Genomic DNA, 20690 nt, shown 5'->3' with positions numbered 1-20690 from the left:
CATAGGAAGGAGCCATCCTTGTTCCAATGGCCATACCCCTGATCTGTTTATTTGTCTGCCCTCCAAGATGAAGTAGTCGCTGGTAAGTATAAAGTTGATTAAGATAAGCAGGAAGGATGTCAAAGGTTTGGAATCAGGTGGGCAATGACTGCGGAAATGTTCACCAGCAGACAGACCGAATACATGGGGGATGTTGGTATAGAGGGATGTGGCATCAATAGTGACAAGCAAGGTGTGTGGTGGGAGACAGGCACAGACTTCAGATGATCTAGGAAATGGTTGGTGTCTTTAATGTAGGAGGGAAATCTTTGTATTATGGGTTGCAGGTGTTGATCAACTAAGGCAGATATACATTAGGTGGGTGCTTTGAAGCCAACAACTATAGGATGGTCAGAACGATTGGGTTTGTGGATCTTAGGAAGAAGGTAAAATGTGGGGGTGCATGGTTTGGTTGGGGTAAGAACTTCTATAGATCAAGGCGTTAGTCCTTGGAATGGTTCTGAGGTTTTAAGGTGGGACTGCAGGTCAGTTTGAATTGCAGGGATGGGTTCTTGTCTGACAGCTGGTGTAGACCTTCGCTAACATACTCCTGTTGGCCAAATACAACAGTGGTAAATCCTTTGTTGACGACATCTTTGCCATGTGAACTCATTGTGAGGGTGACCTGTTAAAATTTCTGGAATCTCTAAACACTTTCTCCCAAGTAAATCTCACATAGTTCTATTCCAAATCCCATCCTTGATATTGATCTCCTCATCACTGAAGGCCAGCTACATACTTCTTTCCACATTAAACCTACTAACACACAACAGGACTTAACATTTTGACAGTTGCCATCCTTTCCATGTCAAATGTTCCCTCCCAAACAGCTTTGGCATTTGCGGCAAACATATTTGTTTGGATGCTGACTCTTCACAGCAACACACCACTATTGTCACCTCAGCCTTCAATGGACATAATTACTCCACCAGCCTAGTTCGAAAGCAGATTTCCTAAGCCATCATACCAATGCTAGTAATGCTTATCCCTCGAAAAAAACAACTTCAGAGTACACCACTTCTCATTCAATATTGTCCTGGTCAGCTACTTTGACAAGACCATGTCTTCCTATTATCATGCACTGAAATTAGGTCCATTCTGACTGAAATTTTCCCCACCACATCTAGAATAGCTTTCCATCATTCTGTCAATCTCTAGAATATCCTTCTGGCATCCATCTCTCTACCTATAGCTCCTACCCCTGTGATTGTCCCCAGTCAAAGACTTGCCCTTTGCATCCTCCTACCAGCAACTATATTAGCCCTGTATTTGGCAAAACATATACTATCAAATGGAGTGCCACCTCTGAAATGACATGTCATATACCAGCTGTTATGTAAACAGTAGAGGAAGACAAACATTGGAATATATCCAGCAAATTGTTGAGGATTTAGGTTGCGAGTGCAAGTGCTACTCTGAAATGGAGAGGTTGGAACATGAGAGAAATTTATGATGGGCCACATTAAATCATCAGGAGCCTGATGGCTTGAAAAAAAAGCTTATGTGTGAATGCCTCTGACCTGAGGTGGAGACAAACAGCAAGACCTATTCGACATGTGTGAGTATCATGTTGGGGTAGTGATGGGGTGAGGGACATTTGTATGTGAGAACTGATAACCACAGCGCTGCCTGTCAACCGATGAATGGCAGCAGGGCTATCCCACAGCCAATTGGAGCGCATGGCACTAATTTCCGTAGTTTAAAAATGGTGCACTGTTGACCTACAGAACATTAGTAATTTTGGTTCCTACTGGCATCAGCTATCCAGGGTTAAAATTCTGTGACACAATTTTTCTCCACCCTGCAGAAATCTCCAGTGATTATTATTGCTCTTGTGTCTCCTATCCTTTAACTAAGTCATTTAATTTATTGAAGAATGTTTCTTTGGTATGATCTGGTTCATCCTTGCTTACTACATAGACTCCTATTATAGTAGTTTCATGTCCATATAAAGTTATGTCTTCAAATAATAATTTAATATCTATTTAAATAGTAATAACAGATTTGAATATTTCAAAAGTTTCACTCTAAGTTAACATAATCTTTTACGTTTTGAAATATTTTCTTATTGTACATTTTAGTACATTTATACCTAAGTGAAATAATTTTGTATAATTTACTTATTCATAACAAATAAAACTAAAATTTGTGTGATATCTGAAGTATATTTGTGTATCAAGTAATCAGCTTGTCTGAGTGTATTGAATTATCCCGTGTACATGCATGTATCAAGTAATCAATTGTTTGTGTGTATTGTATGTTCTGATTTACGGTGAAAATAGAACCATTGACTAGTTCCATTGCATAGTGGGCTCTCTGATGAAGGAGACCACTGGCCGGGGTGTCACAACCAGAGTTGGTTGCACTGCTGGTGTAGCATCCCTAGGACGTAGCCACCAGCACCACCTGGCACCCTTGTTGTTCTGTTGCAAACCCTCAGATTCCACTCAAATGTGTGTTGCGACACAAGGGAAACCATGAGAAGCTAGGAGTGTGCTTAATGATGAAGCTGAGAAGAGAAAAGAAAATTTAAGAAAACCTAAGGCTTTTAGTAAATACAATTTGGAAAAAAAAAACAAAAAAAAAAAAACACAAAAAAAACCAGCCTATTTGAGACTGGATGAAAACAGCGTGTAGTAAGATGTTTAATTCTTTTAGCTAGTAACCCTTTTGAAAGTGGTTATTGTAAATTGGGGCCATAATCAGACACCAGAAAGTGGGATACACCATGTATTGCAAATATCCACTCCAAGCTCCTTCCCCACCACTCCTCTTCACCACACCCCATGGCTGCCATTGTTGCCTGCTGGAAGCAGGTGACAGGCAGGAAGTAGGAAGGAGAGTACTTGACAGTAACTAGTTAACTACATGGACACACAGGAAGGGCACACATAGTCAACATGAACTTGGTTTCAATGGTTCTGCTGTTGCTGGTCACAATATGAATGACTGGGATGGGGATGCCTGGTGTCTTGTGAAGTGCACACTGTTGTCCATACTAGGCTGGTAGATGTAGCTACATGTCAGTTTTTTGAACCTGAAAATCTTCCTGTGTGATTGATGCATTAACCAAAGCACCTGAACTCACTGGCATTGTTCATCATTTTGTATAATAAGGAACACCATACCATGCCAAACTGTAACTCTCTCAGCTGTTTGTTTTATATATATAAATTGATCAAAGAGAAAACACTGAGTTGAACAACGTTCAAGATGGAGCAAGTAAATAATGAGACTGGTGTCAGAAATGTTATGTATTGCAAACAAAATTACAACTAACTTTCATCCCCTTCAACATACTTCCATCTCCTATCTATTCACTGCTGCAGACATGTCTTCCACTATTTAAAGCAATGCTGTAGGTATTCCATTGTCTCCCTCTACAACAACTCTGCAGTTTTTGCTTTTACCTCTTCAGTAGACTGAAAATGTTTTCCCTTCAATTCACTTTTCACTTTTGGGAACAGATAAAAGTCACAGGAAGCTAGATGTCAAGCACAGCAATTTATCTTCCAATTACAGCTGTCTTACATATTGTGGGCTGCAGCATTGTCCTGATGCAGAACCCATTTGTTGTTCTTTCACAAATCTGGCCTTTTCTTCTTTTCCTCGGCAGAATTAGGACTTCTTAATAGTAATTCTGATTAACTGTCTGATTCTTAGGCACCTGTTGCTTCAGTTCTTGAACTCACAGATCAACTTGGACATTCATCATCTTTAGTCTCTGCCCAGCCTTCTGAAAACAATATGTATAATTCAAAAACCTGTGCACATGACATAGCATTATCACTAAACACCTCCTTTAACATATGAACACAAGCCATTGGTGACTTTTATAATTTCCCAAAGAATTTGAGGTTAATGTGCTGCTTCTTTTTAAATTCATCGTGCTCATGGCATTACTATAGAACAATGTCCTCTACAACTTACAGGCTGTATGTGCAAGTTCAAGTGTATTTAAACTAAATATATATTCACCAAAGAACACTAAACAATTGCAATAGAATGACGATACTAATAAAGTTCTCTCTACACATAAAAAAAAAAAATCTAGTAAGTTTATTAAAGTGAAAACGCTAAAAACTTACAATAGAATGATGAACACAATAATGTAATCACTACCCATATAGTAGAAAATGATCTGGTAAGTTTGTTAATGTTTATTACGTCTTTGTGTGTGTGTGTGTGTGTGTGTCTCTCTCTCTCTCTCTCTCTCTCTCTCTCTCTCTCTCTCTCTCTCTCTCTGTGTGTGTGTGTGTGTGTGTGTGTGTGTGTGTGTGTGTGTGTGTGTATGTGTTTGTTTTGCTAAACCTCACCACACCTTTTTCTTCATTCCTCTTCCTTCCCCGTCAACCTTACTGGGTCCAGAAGCATGCAAACTGTAATACCTTACACACACTCACACACAATCGATTACAAACATGCTTTGTAAACAAATGATGTCATCTGACAGAGATGTAACGTTAAAAGAGAGAGGAATTTTTTATAAACAGAAACATCATACTACAATGATTGCATACTGAGGCAGAGAGAAAAGATTAGCTTCTGAATAAGTAGCCAATAATATTGTCTTTATATTTATGTGTATTAGAAAGAAATGCTGGGAATGTAGTAAGAATGTCATTTGACTAATGCAGTAAAACAGAAGCATGAAGGATTAAGTTGTGAACTTGACTAGGTTCCTGCAGTTCCGGCTTGTAATGTAAAAATTGTATCCAAACGACATGATTTCAGTTATACATAAAATTAATCTGTGTAATAATGGGCTGCAAATGCATCATAAAGATGTATCTTGTTTGCTTAATGCAGAGTGGGGTAAATAAAAGTGGCCTGAACAAGTGGATATGACTGGACATGAGTGTTCACTTGTAATGACACCACATGACGCACATACCATGTGTACAGTCTCCATGTGATCCACACCAGTTCAGAGTGTAGTGTGGGATGTGTCAGTGTGAGGGAAGCAGTGCAAAGGACAATTGTACTTACAGTGGAGCCACAGGTGTTCGTTGTTGAAAGTTAAATGACAACGAAGTCATGGATATGGTCTGGTCAGTTATTTGCTGAGAAGTTTAATGGTGTCGAGTACCACAAAGAGTGCCATGCAGTGCTTAGTCCAAAAATGGTGTCAGACAGGAACTGTTATGAACAAGTCAAAAAACATTCAGAAACAAGCCCAAACACTGGGGTCCAAAGGTACCAAAAGATGAACGGTGGTCACTTTCGACATCAGCTACAGTCAGGTTAGTACTGTATTTCCTTTCCTCTGCTGTGTTTGTTTGTACCCTGTCACTTTGCGCATTGGGACACTTTATTTGCCCTACTTTGTTTGAAATATGTTTGAAAACTGTAAATGATTTCTAACTTTAAACCTAACTTGAACACAATAGTAATCAGATGACCTAGTGGTGGAGGAAGAAAGCAGAAAATGTTTAGAGAGCTGCTGGTAATGTCCTTGGTCTGGTATGAACTGAGTGCTTGCATTTTGAAGTAGAGCGAAGAAAAAAGTATAAGTGACAAACAAATGGAGTTTAAGAAGTGCTTTAGATGAGTTACAAGCTGTTCCATTGGCCAAATGCAAATTACCAAGTGGTTTAAACCAATTAGGCAAGAAACAAACAATCAAGTCTTCAGCCAAACGAAAATTGCGAAATGGTTTGAACCGAAGAGGACAGATGTGGAAGAAGCAAAACTTATACAACCTCCAGAAGTTAACTCACCTGCTGATTGCCACCAGAAAACAGAAGCCACACACAACAAAGATACTTTTTCTAGATCTATCAAAAGCCTTTGGCATTCTGGACCACAACATTCTACTCAATAAATTAGAAAGACAAGGAGTAAGAGGTGTAACACATAGCTGGTTGTGTTCATACCTAAAAATCTGCAGGCAGAAAGTATCACTTCAGTATGAATTCAACAAAGTGAATAAAACAAGAAACAACTCCTTTCTGTCTAGCAAATTACCAATAAAATAAGGTGTACCACAAGGCTCAATCTTAGGTCCACTACTCTTCTTGATTTATGTGGACGACTTAGTTGAATATATGAATCCCACAAAAACTATCCTGTTTGCCGATGACACCAGCATATTGCTCACTGGATCCAGTCAAGAAACTTTGCAGTCCACAGCAGAAAGCTCTAGGAACAGACTTTCTGAGTGGTTCAAAAACAACAGATTCATTATAAACACTGATAAAACTGTGTGTGTCAATTTTCATTTAATTCCTCCAACTAATGAAATGTCTATCCCCTAGAAAATGTAAGTGTCATAAAATTTTTGGGTGTATGGGTTCAGCAAGACTTAAAGTGGGACACATATATAAATAACTTGTTTCTGTGTGCTATGGCCTAAGAATTTTAAAGGCTACAACAACCAAAACAACAGTACTGCAGGCATACTATGCACGGTTCCACTCACTAGTCCGATATGGGATCGTTTCCTGGGGATAATCAACTCACAGTGTAAAGGTTTTAAGAATGCAAAAAAAAGCTCTAAGAATAATTTGTGGCCTTAAAAAGATGGGGTCCTGTAAATCCCATTTTACTGAGCTTGGTGTTCTAAATGTTCCAAGTTTATTCATTTATAAAACTGTCTTGTTCACTAGAGACTACCTCCTGAAAACAGGCAAACTGCTACAGAACAAAAATGTACACAACTATAGTACCAGAGGGAAATCAAATATATATCAAAAATATCACAGAACAACCACCTATCAGAGGAGCATAATTAACATTGTTGTACTACTACACAATAAGATACCAGAGGAAATAAAAAATGCTACTCATCCTATATTTAAAGCTAAACTAAAGGCATTTCTAATAAAGCACTGTTTCTACTCTGTCAGAGAATTTTTGAATATGTAACAAAATTAATTGTAATAGGTACCTATTTTTAATTTGCCTACTGTTTTGCTAATACTATGTATTATTGCAGCTTATCTTTGACCTGTCCAATATCAATTGTACAATTTGTGCTGTATGATAAAACAGGGCCAATAAAAAAATCAAATCAAATCAAATCAAGTAGCCTGGGAGTGGCTGATGTTAATTTAATGATAACGTGGTAGGCAAATAGTTTGAACTTATTCATTTTGGTGCAACAGTTTGCAATTCTGGCAATGCTTTTTAGTCGTGGTGCAACAATCTGCTATTCTGGTGATTATTTTTAGTCATTGTGTGTTAGTATGGACAACTGTATTGGACTTTATTTGAGAATCAGTTATTCAGTACACTATGTGAACTAGTTAAATGTGAAGAGTTAATTAACATTAGTGAGTTAATGTACTGGAGAATGCCACTGCGCAAGTAAATAGTTGCCTGTGTGGGAGCTAATTGTTTGCTTGCATTACTATGCTAAAATTTAATTATTTTGAATATTAGCTTTTGTAATATTAACCATTCAAGGGAACATATTTTTTTAATAAAATTCAAATTGACTCTAAATCTGTATCAGCATACACCACTGTCCAAATGGACTATTCACATTTCATCTTACTTGATGTTTTCATATTTAATTGTGCTTTTGATTTGTTCATTGACTGGTTTCATTAGGCTGTGCTATTATTATTAAGAGAATTTTCTTAAGGGTACAATGCAACTGCACACAACCAGCCCATAGACTATTAGATTATCCAATAAATTAATTAAATGGTTGTGTGTATGCTCAGAAGTAGTTGTAGCAGAGACATTGTTATTGGTTTGCCTTGTCATGGAGTAATCAGTTGTAGCAAATCATGTTGCAGAGCCTGATGTTGGATGTGCCAGCAGGGCGGGGCAGGGGATCAGGCAATTCTTCCCTTGACAGCTTGAGAGGCCAACCCATCGGCAAGTATTTCAGGACCATCAGAGTAGCTGGTCGTGCCTCAATACTGTAGGAGTGCCATAGGAATGTATAAAGAACTCAATGATGAATTGCTTCATTTCACTGTGTGTCTGGAAACAAACTGGGAAGAGATACAGCACATCTGTTTTAAAGCACTGAGCGGAAGTGTGATAGTGAATGAAATATTGAAAATTTACCAAGTAGAGATCCCTTTGATGAATGTGATGCACTGTACACTGGCAATTTAGACATGGGTCCAAAACAGTGTGAGAAGTGCTGTTTGTGGTTGGTGATAAGATGGAATTTGTGACCATACAAAAAACAAATTTATGGGCATCATAGTGATGGTCAACACTTCCTTTCTGATTTGATAATTATGTTACTGAGCTGGAGTAAGTGTCTTTGATGTAAATGTAATTATCCTGACCATACTATCCTCTTAATTTCTCTCATCTGGGGATGCATCTTTTGCCAACATCAATGGGAAGTGAGGCTGGTAAGCCAACAATCAAGGTGCTAATTGCAGGGCTGTATGCAATTTCCATAAAGATTTCTAGGTTTAACTGTAGGTAATTAACAGATTTAGGTACATGCATATTGTGAATAACCTAGACATTATTTGGATGGCTAAAGACCTTCTTGACTGAGGATGTAACATAAACAGTTTACTGGTTGAGAAAAAGATGTATTTTTAATGGTTACACTTAAGACATTTCTGTGCAAAAGCTGCAAAAACCAGATGTATATTGCACAAATTTTCATCTTTCTTTTAACCAATGGTCAGAATATTGTCAAAATAACTCACAAAATACAGAATCCTGCAATAGTCTGTTCAAAAAACCTTCAGAGTATGGCAAGAACATTAGCTGCACCAAAAAGCAACCTATTGTATTGATACAGTCAGAATGGCATGTTCAAGAAAATGTCCTCTGTGAGTCTTCATGAAGAAAAATACAACTCTGCTAAACTGATCTATGTGTATATTTTATGCAATGAAAGCTTAAAAAAGGCTTCTTTTGACAAGGCATGGGATAAGAATCAATGACCGCTTGAGCATTGATGGTTTGCTTACAGTACCCACACAACCAAAGAGGGTCTCCTAGGTTCCTGACTATCACTAGTGGTGAAACCCACTTAATGTGGAAAATGGGAGCAAAGACTTATGGTTCCAGTCTATCTAGTTCAGTGTTAACCTCTTGTTAATGGCCAATGAAATAGGGTTGGTTTGAACATACTGTCTGGATTAAGACAATGTGAGCTTGAAAGTCAACAGCTTTCCCCACACCAGTTCAAACACTGGCACAAACTGCACACAAAGTGTATCAATGGCAACATAGGGTACAAACAAGCTGAGGGATTGTGCTTCATGATGTAATGAAAATCCAAAAGCAGAATATGCATCGAGGCCATATGTTCTTGACTGATGGATCTGCCACAGCCAATAATGACCATGTCTGAAACACCTGATTAGAAGTGACTGTCAGTTGCACCTCGTGGTGGCCATATGCCAGCAATTTTGACTGTACTTCACTGAGCAAGGAAGTGCCCACACTAAGGTATGTAGGCTGGTTTATAACTGAGACCATTGTGGTAGTATTGAAAAGAAAAGTGACTGAACCGTCTTGCACTGTTGTCTATAATGAATTTGATGGATTCCAAAACCTGATCACTGCTTGAACTGTGATTTATTTGAATCAGCTGGAGCCCCTGTGCTATGGCATACTTGTGTAATGAGCTCTACACAATCATTTATAACACTTTCATCATAATATGGACACTCCAGTCTTGGATGCAAGGAGAAACAGTCTAGAAACTTGGAAAGAAATTATACCACTGTGAATGGTGCCTGGTACTATGCTGGAACTCAGCCTAACACAGAAACCTGCTGCATTGTATGACTATAGCTCTGGGTCACATGTTAAATCTCGAATTCTGCTGAAAAAGTTTGTTGTCCTAGTAGCGATATTCCAAGAGCATGTGTAATTCACAGTATTTCAGCCTTGACAGGGTCAGACTGCCACAAAGATTGTATGTGGACCTCTTTTATCAGAAGCTTACCGAATAACACATGATTTACCATGCTCTCTTGTAAATTTACATTTTTTTCTTGAAGCCTGCAAACCTGCAGCCCAAGATGCATGGCTTACAATGACTCAGTCCAAGATGCATGGCTTACAGTGACTGACTTGTGATATTATAAAAATTCTAGCCTAGCTGCAACCATATGAATACTGTTGGGAAAATGCTCAGAGAATAAACAGAATATGCCGGGCAATGGTAACCCCAATGGGTTGGACAATAAGGATAACTTTTTGACCAAGTAATATGACAGAAGATCTGTAAACAGCAAATAGGTAAATTGGTATTCCATATATTTAATCTCACTTTCCTGAAGGTGCAGACCAAGGCAAATCTGATATATTTTCCGGTCTTCTTGATGCTTGTTAAATGTCTGAAATTCCAGGATGGCTGACAGTGCCTTTTACTGCTTAAGTGATATTTATGATCAAGTCCTGATGCTAGTTTAGCTGTCGTCATCAAAGCTAAAAAAAAAATCTAGTTTCCATGCCAGCATTTGGTGAAATAAACCTGTGACCACCACACCAGCAACGTTGTAACTCTCACTTAGAGCCAACAACTTTTTGTTGAATGTAACTTAGCACTGTAACAAAAGTTCAAATAATTTGTCAGTGAACAAATTTGTAATGTTTAATGGTTGCACATTCATCTGAGCCACAATAGAAATTAACAGGAGACAGTTCTTGATTAAGTTGAATAAAATCGAAGTACTACTTAGCTGATATACATGTATTTAGTAATCAAAGTTTCATTAAGTCAAACATGTGAGAAAAAAGTTCATAATTTGCAACACTATGCACACAGTAAACAGTCATGGCAGTCAGAGTCTGCAGGTAAGGGTGAGATGGATAACAGCAACTGAGGATAGATCAATGCCAGGTGACCTTATATTTCCTTCCTAAGGAATTCACATGACCAGCCAGAAATATCAGCATTGCTCTTGTCTTATCTGATCTTGTTGGACATAGGTGACATTACACATGCAGATACATTTATATATTCCACATTGCAGCATTTCTTGGTTGTCTTCACCCTCAACATGGTGTTCCAGGATATCTTATTATATGTGTATGTTGTTTTATAAACAATCACTGTGGCTCAGCTAATGGTGGTTTTACTTCTCAACAAAGCAGAACACTTGAAGGTGGTTCTGCACAAACTATGATTCACTTTCATAGTCGATGGTTACGATAACAGAAGAATACTTAATCACTATGGTATCACATAATTACACAAAATGTATCCATATAGATATTCAGCAGTTGATAGAGGATTAGATGCACCATTGCTGGCAAGTTTGTTTTTTTTCTTGAGGGAATGAAAATATTTTATAACAGTTCATGAACATTAACTATTAGATCATTGTGTAACATCTCCTGAAAATTTTTTGATGTCTGGTAGGAATGAGGGGATACAATGAAAGGATGAATGAATGAAATTATCAGTAATTGTAGTTATATTTATGTCTTCTGCTATGTGCTTAGGCTTTGCAATTCCTAATGAACACATTTCATTCATACTGACACACCACTGAGTTATATCTTGGACATAAAATTTTTGTGGTTTTTGGAATATGGTATCTCACTTTTCTCCTGTGTGTAATGAGAAATTAAAAAGAAAAACTATTGTTCCTCTATGATTGTTTTAATTGAGTTTGCTTATTTCTATGACTGTGTTTGTCACAGTATCAATGTAGTGCTTCTTGAAGGCTAATGAGTATTCTCTTGTTTTTACAGAGTTTAAAGACTCATCTAACAAGACAGGTCATATTACAAAAAACCTCAGAAGTCCTCCTCAGCAGGATCAAGCTAAGAAACCAGGTATTCATTATTCTTGTCGCTGAGGAGAACTTTTCAGCTTTCTTGTAATATGTGGTGTCTAAGAAGACAGGTCACATTACAAGAAAGCTGAAAAGTCCTCCTCAGCAGGATCAAGCTAAGAAAGCAGGTAATTCATTACTCTTGTTGTTACTACACAGCTTAGACATATGCCAATGATATGGTAGTAATATTGTCTACTGTACTGTACACATAGAGCTTAAAACTTCCTCTAGTAGATCTAGGGGGAATAAAGTGGTTGTAGTAACTTACAGCCTTCATCAAACCTATTTATTTTATTTGTATGACTGGTTATGGTTGTGTTCATCTATCCTATTTCTTGCACAATCTTTCAGTCCTCATTCTCCTTCCATAAAAGTCTTCTATTAGTTAACTTACCACCAGTAACCAAAATCAGTTTTAAGATATTTACAGTCTGGCCCTGTTAAAAACAACAAAACATAAAAGTACCAACTTGTGAAAAGACAATGTTTCTGTACCCAGTAACAGAATGCTGTTGTTGTTGTTGTGGTCTTCAGTCCTGAGACTGGTTTGATGCAGCTCTCCATGCTACTCTATCCTGTGCAAACTTCTTCATCTCCCAGTACCTACTGCAACCTACATTTTTCTGAATCTGCTTAGTGTATTCATCTCTTGGTCTCCCCCTACGATTTTTACCCTCCACGCTGCCCTCCAATACTAAATTGGTGATCCCTTGATGCCTCAGAACATGTCCTACCAACCGATCCCTTCTTCTGGTCAAGTTGTGCCACAAACTTCTCTTCTCCCCAATCCTATTCAATACTTCCACATTAGTTATGTGATCTACCCATCTAATCTTCAGCATTCTTCTGTAGCACCACATTTCGAAAGCTTCTATTCTCTTCTTGTCCAAACTATTTACCGTCCATGTTTTGCTTCCATACATGGCTACACTCCATACAAATACTTTCAGAAATGACTTCCTGACACTTAAATCTATACTCGGTGTTAACAAATTTCTCTTCTTCAGAAATGCTTTCCTTGCCATTGCCAGTCTACATTTTATATCCTCTCTACTTCGACCATCATCAGTTATTTTGCTCCCCAAATAGCTAAACTCCTTTACTACTTTAAGTGTCTCATTTCCTAATCTAATACCCTCAACATCACCCAACTTAATTCGACTACATTCCATTATCCTCGTTTTGCTTTTGTTGATGTTCATCTTATATCCTCCCTTCGAGACACTATCCATTCCGTTCAACTGCTCTTCCAAGTCCTTTGCTGTCTCTGACAGAATTACAATGTCATCGGCGAACCTCAAAGTTTTTATTTCTTCTCCATGGATTTTAATACCTACTCCGAATTTTTCTTTTGTTTCCTTTACTGCTTGCTCAATATACAGATTGAATAGCATCGGGGAGAGGCTACAACCCTGTCTTACTCCCTTCCCAACCACTGCTCCTCTTTCATGGCCCTCGACTCTTATAACTGCCATTTGGTTTCTATACAAATTGTAAATAGCCTTTTCCTCCCTGTATTTTACCCCTGCCACCTTTAGAATTTGAAAGAGAGTATTCCAGTCAACATTGTCAAAAGCCTTCTCTAAGTCTACAAATGCTAGAAACGTAGGTTTGCCTTTCCTTAATCTTTCTTCTAAGATAAGTCGCAAGGTCAGTATTGCCTCACGCGTTCCAGTATTTCTACAGAATCCAAACTGATCTTCCCCGAGGTCAGCTTCTACTAGTTTTTCCATTCGTCTGTAAAGAATTCGTGTTAGTATTTTGCAGCTGTGGCTTATTAAACTGATTGTTTGGTAATTTTCACATCTGTCCACACCTGCTTTCTTTGGGATTGGAATTATTATATTCTTCTTGAAGTCTGAGGGTATTTCGCCTGTTTCATAGATTTTGCTCACCAGATGGTAGAGTTTTGTCAGGACTGGCTCTCCCAAAGCCGTCAGTAGTTCCAATGGAATGTTGTCTACTCCAGGGGCCTTGTTTCGACTCAGGTCTTTCAGTGCTCTGTCAAACTCTTCACGCAGTATCGTATCTCCCATTTCATCTTCATCTACATCCTCTTCCATTTCCATAATATTGTCCTCAAGTGCATCGCCCTTGTATAGACCCTCTATATACTCCTTCCACCTTTCTGCTTTCCCTTCTTTGCTTAGAACTGGGTTTCCATCTGAGCTCTTGATGTTCATACAAGTGGTTCTCTTATCTCCAAAGGTCTCTTTAATTTTCCTGTAGGCAGTATCTATCTTACCCCTAGTGAGATAAGCCTCTCCATCCTTACATTTGTCCTCTAGCCATGCCTGCTTAGCCATTTTGCACTTCCTGTCGATCTCATTTTTGAGACGTTTGTATTCCTTTTTGCCTGCTTCACTTACTGCATTTTTATATTTTCTCTTTTCATCCATTAAATTCAATATTTCTTCTGTTACCCAAGGATTTCTACTAGCCCTCTTCTTTTTACCTACTTGATCCTCTGCTGCCTTCACTACTTCATCCCTCAAAGCTACCCATTCTTCTTCTACTGTATTTCTTTCCCCCATTCCTGTCAATTGTTCCCTTATGCTCTCCCTGAAACTCTCTACAACCTCTGGTTCTTTCAGTTTATCCAGGTCCCATTTCCTTAAATTCCCACCTTTTTGCAGTTTCTTCAGTTTTAATCTACAGGTCATAACCAATAAATTGTGGTCAGAGTCCACATCTGCCCCTGGAAATGTCTTACAATTTAAAACCTGGTTCCTAAATCTCTGTCTTACCATTATATAATCTATCTGAAACCTGTCAGTATCTCCAGGGTTCTTCCATGTATACAACCTTCTATCATGATTCTTAAACCAAGTGTTAGCCATGATTAAGTTGTGCTCTGTGCAAAATTCTACCAGGCGGCTTCCTCTTTCATTTCTTCATTTCATTCCATATTCACCTACTACGTTTCCTTCTCTCCCTTTTCCTACACTCGAATTCCAGTCACCCATGACTATTAAATTTTCGTCTCCCTTCACTATCTGAATAATTTCTTTTATTTCATCATACATTTCTTCAATTTCTTCGTCATCTGCAGAGCTTGTTGGCATATAAACTTGTACTACTGTAGTAGGTGTGGGCTTCGTATCTATCTTGGCCACAATAATGCGTTCACTATGCTGTTTGTAGTAGCTTACCTGCATTCCTATTTTCCTATTCATTATTAAACCTACTCCTGCATTACCCCTATTTGACTTTGTATTTATAACCCTGTAGTCACCTGACCAGAAGTCTTGTTCCTCCTGCCACCGAACTTCACTAATTCCCACTATATCTAACTTTAACCTATCCATTTCCCTTTTTAAATTTTCTTACCTACCTGCCCAATTAAGGGATCTGACATTCCACGCTCCTATCCATAGAACGCCAGTTTTCTTTCTCCTGATAATGACATCCTCTTAAGTAGTCCCCGCCCGGAGATCCGAATGGGGGACTATTTTACCTCCGGAATATTTTACCCAAGAGGACGCCATCATCATTTAATCATACAGTAAAGCTGCATGCCCTCGGGAAAAATTACGGCCGTAGTTTCCCCTTGCTTTCAGCCGTTCGCAGTACCAGCACAGCAAGGCCGTTTTGGTTATTGTTACAAGGCCAGATCAGTCAATCATCCAGACTGTTGCCCTTGCAACTACTGAAAAGGCTGCTGCCCGTCTTCAGGAACCACACGTTTGTCTGGCCTCTCAACAGATACCCCTCCATTGTGGTAGTACCTACGGTACGGCTATCTGTATCGCTGAGGCACACAAGCCTCCCCACCAACGGCAAGGTCCATGGTTCATGGGGGGGGGGGGGGGGGGGGGGGGGGGGGGGGGGGGGGAACAGAATGCTATTAATAAAACAAAATACAGGTCTTGTGGTATTGATGGAATTCCGGACAAGGTAATCAAACATAGTTCTACAAGTATAGATACTCACCTAAATGACATTATTAATACATCTTTCAGGACAGGGCTGTTCCCATCAAAACTAAAACTCTCCATAATAAAGCCACTTCACAAAAAGGATAGTACAGCTGGCATAAATAATTATAGGCCAGTGTCATTATTGTCAGGTTTCTCTAAAGTAATTGAAAGAGTAATGTATGAAAGGCTAGCTGGCTTCCTGAATAAAAATAAAATACTGACTAATACTAAAAATGGGTTTAGAAAGAACAGATCCACAGAAATGGCAGTCTTCCAATTCATGAAAATGGTTCTAAATGCCTTGGACAAGAATGAATTGAGCTGTGGAATACTGTTAGATTTATCTAATGCATTTGATTTAATCAGCCATGACTTATTGCTTATGAAACTAGAATGTTATGGGGTCCGTGGACTTGCCTTTAAATGGTTCAAGCCTTATCTCTCTGATAGACAACAACAGAAAGTACAAATATGTCATGAAGGCAAAGAGTATCTTTCAGATTAAAAAAAAAAAAAAAACTAGCTAAGGAGTGCCCCAGGGTTCCGTGTTAGGTCCTCTGTTGTTCTTGGTATACATAAACGATTTGCCAAACCATCTGACAGTTGCAGAAACGGTGATGTTCGCTGATGACACTAGCATCTTTATAAAAGGATACACTGAGGATGATCTACAGCAGAGTGTCTCTAGGACAATAAATGAGACAGGAAAATGATTTAGTGATAATGCTTAGGATAAAACAGTATTGATGAATTTCAGTAATATTAAAAGTAAAGGTAGAAGAAGAATAAAAGCTGAGTTAGGGAACTACAAGCTCCATACACAAAATGCCTCGGTAAATGGGTGGATGCACACTTGAGATGGAAAAAGCATCTATAAGTTTTGGGTAAAAAATTAAGTAAATGCTGCTATGTGCTAAGAATGCTTCGGGAATGCTGCAACACTAAATCATTGCTGTGTGCCTATTATGCTTACATGAACACTTTGCTTAGATATGGTGTGATATTCTGGGGAAATACAGGTATGGCAAAACAAGCTTTCAAACTTCAAAAAAGGGCTATTAGAATAATGAAAGAGTTTCCCTGCAGAGTGTCATGCAGGGAAATATTTAAAGTATTTAGAATAATGACTCTTCCTAGCTTATACATCTATGAATGTGTATGCTTTCTGAAAACTCACCAGGAATTTTCAACATTAAATAATCAGGTTCATAACCATGAAACAAGGACCAGGGACGATTTTCACAGAGACACCCACAAAGGATCACTCTACCAAAAAAGTATAAACTACCAGCCCAAAATACTTTTTAATGCATTGCCTTCTACAGTAAAGAAAATTAAAGAATTCAAAACCCAGAATAACCACCTTTTGCAATGCAGGCCACTGTGAAATGTGCAGAAATAGGTTCTGGAAGGTAACAACAGATATGGAGCCATGCTGACTCCAGTGCTCTGGCATGCTGCTCTAGGTTTCTCAGTTGAGGATACACGGTGTGAACAGCCTGTTTGAGGTGGTCCCACAGATTCTTGATTGGCTTGAAATCGAGGGAGTTTGGTGGCCTGGGGAATACAGTAAACTCATCCTGGTGCTCATGACCCCTGCAGGTACACTGTAAGCAGTGTGACAAGTTGCATTATCCTCCTGGTAGATGCCATTGTGCCTAAGAAAAACAGACTGCATGTAGGTCAAACAATGGAAAATCCAGGTTTGAATGTATCAATATTATGAAAAGGAAAGTTGCTACTCACCATATAGTGGAGATGCTGAGTCGCAAATAGGCGCAACAAAAAAACTGTCACAAATAAGCTTTTGGTCAGTGACAGTCTTTTTGTTATGCCTCTCTGTGACTCAGCATCTCCACTATATGATGAGCAGCAACTTTCCTTTGTATAAGATTGGACTGCATGTCGGTGTGTACATGGTCCCCAAGGATCAATTAAATTATGAGATCACTCAGGGAATGCCATGGAAACATTCCCCATACCACAATGCATGCAGGGTGTTTGCTTTCAGATGTTTCACATTGTACACACCAATGGCCATCTGTCTGATGGAGCATGAAATGTGATTCATCTGGAAAGGCCATCTGTCGCCTCTCAGTGGACATCTAGCAGCAATATCGGGATGCAAATTCCGGCCTTCGTCGCCAATGAGCAGTTGTCAGTATTGGTGCATGAAACAGGTGCATGCTATGGAGGCCCACATGCAGCAATGTTTGCTGAATGCTAGCTGAGGAGAGTGTTGGTAGACCCATGATTCATCTGGGCAGCCAGTTGGTTAGCAGTTGCACCTCCATTCACCTGTACACATCTCTTCATCCGAGATTCATCCCTGATATCTAAGGCACAGGGTGCACCACAGTTTCCTCAATGTCGATTTTGGATAGGACCATTTTGCCATGTGAGATGAACAATTTGCAGACTCAGCCATTTCAGAAATGCTTTCACCTTTGGCCTGAAAGCCATTCGGATGCCAGATAAATCACCCTGTTTCCACATTATGACAACAACTGCAATTTTGTGTCATCCCCTCCTCCCTTCCAACACACTTTATGTGCCTTCCACTGCTAGTGATGCTACCTGCTGTCTGTGAGTGGTTATTGCATGTTGACATTCAACATATCCAGTGGTTACATTAATGTGACTAGACTGTTTACATTCATACACTCCTGGAAATTGAAATAAGAACACTGTGAATTCATTGTCCCAGGAAGGGAAAACTTTATTGACACATTCCTGGGGTCAGATACATCACATGATCACACTGACAGAACCATAGGCACATAGACACAGGCAACAGAGCATGCACAATGTCGGCACTAGTACAGTGTATATCCACCTTTCGCAGCAATGCAGGCTGCTATTCTCCCATGGAGACGATCGTAGAGATGCTGGATGTAGTCCTGTGGAACGGCTTGCCATACCATTTCCACCTGGCGCCTCAGTTGGACCAGCGTTCGTGCTGGACGTGCAGACCGCGTGAGACGACGCTTCATCCAGTCCCAAACATGCTCAATGGGGGACAGATCCGGAGATCTTGCTGGCCAGGGTAGTTGACTTACACCTTCTAGAGCACGTTGGGTGGCACGGGATACATGCGGACGTGCATTGTCCTGTTGGAACAGCAAGTTCCCTTGCCGGTCTAGGAATGGTAGAACGATGGGTTCGATGACAGTTTGGATGTACCGTGCACTATTCAGTGTCCCCTCGACGATCACCAGTGGTGTACGGCCAGTGTAGGAGATCTCTTGGTTTCCTCTATGATTTTTACCCTCCACGCTGGCCTCCAATGCTAAATTTGTGATCCCTTGATGCCTCAGAACATGTCCTACCAACCCTTCTTCTTGTCAAGTTGTGCCACAAACTCCTCTTCTCCCCAATTCTATTCAATACCTCCTCATTAGTTATGTGATCTACCCGTCTAATCTTCAGCAGTCTTCTGTAGCACCACATTTCAAAAGCTTCTATTCTCTTCTTGTCCAAACTATTTACTGTCCATGTTTCACTTCCATACATGGCTACACTCCATACAAATACTTTCAGAAACGACTTCCTGACACTTAAATCTATACTCGATGTTAACAAATTTCTCTTCTTCAGAAACGCTTTCCTTGCCATTGCCAGTCTACATTTTATATCCTCCCTACTTTGACCATCATCAGTTGTTTTGCTCCCCAAATAGCAAAACTCCTTTACTACTTGTTTAGTCTAGCAAAAAGACAACTAGAGCTACAATTAAAGATAACACACTTGAATCCACTTTGCTAAACACATTTATTAGTGCCCTGTCACCCACAGAAACTGTATTGTTGTGCATTACATCCAGCATAGAAAATACACCCACATCTTGACCAATGAAACTGTGTCACATCAACATATGTTTGAAGTGCCCTCCATTTGCTTCAGTACACATTTGCAGACAGGTAACAAGAGAGTGTTGTGCAGATTGTAGAGTTTCTACAGAAATTGCTGCACATGCTGCAGTAATACAATGTCGCATATCCTCTACTGTTGTTGGGGGTTCTTGATACACTCTGTCTCTCACTGCAACTTGGTGAATCCAGTGGGGATTTTGCATGAACCAATAGTGCATGTTCTGCAGAATCATATTACCATGATTTGTAAATGAAGCTTCATCTTGAGCAACATATTGCTTAGGAATACTGGATTACCTTGCAACTGCTGAAGTGCAAAACAACAGAATGCAATGTGGAATTCAAAGTCATTCCTGTACAGTTCTTGGTGCAGTGAGATATGAAACGGGTGCAATCGATGCCGATGCAAGATTCTGCACACACTACTTTGGCTTATTCCTGCAACTCATGCAATTTCTCATACGCCCGCCTGAGGATTGTGCAAGAACAGCAATTTCGTTTCCATTGCCAGTCGCTGGCATTGTATGAGGGTAAATCAATTGTTATCAGCAATTTAATTATATTTTTGTTTATTTTGGTAGTACTATCATTTTATGTTGGTGACACATGCTTTGTTTATTTGTTGTTATATCTTTGCAGTTTTCAAGCTGCTAGGTGAGTTTCGTTATCACTGCCATGCTTTTAATCATGGCTGCTCTGTTGTCTATTTGCACCAAAGAAGAGCAAGATTCAGTGATCTGTTTTTTGTGGTCAGAATGCATATAAGGGCCGAAATTCATCGAAGACTTTTGGGACAGTATTGGAACAGTGTTTTGCCACAGAGTAGTGTCTATGAATGGATTGAAAAATTCTGAAATGGTTGCACTAGTGTTACACATAATGAAGGAGCCGGATGACCATTTACCACCACAAATGAAGAAACCATTGAGCATTCATGTGAAATGTTTCTCTGAGACAGACAATTAACTATTGATGAAGTGGCACATCATCTGCAAGTTAGTCATGGTTCTGCCTATGAAATCATCCACAACAGACTTGGGTTTCATGAAGTTTGTGGAATATGGGTCCCAAAACAACTCACACACTTGCATTAACAAATGCCTGGAAATCTGCAAAAAAGATTTGGATCGCGA

This window comes from Schistocerca cancellata, chromosome 2, assembly GCF_023864275.1.
Source record: "Schistocerca cancellata isolate TAMUIC-IGC-003103 chromosome 2, iqSchCanc2.1, whole genome shotgun sequence".
In the NCBI taxonomy this organism is placed as follows: Eukaryota; Metazoa; Arthropoda; class Insecta; order Orthoptera; family Acrididae; genus Schistocerca; species Schistocerca cancellata.
The sequence above is the reverse complement of the archived record's forward strand: the minus strand, read 5'-3'. Positions refer to the sequence as shown.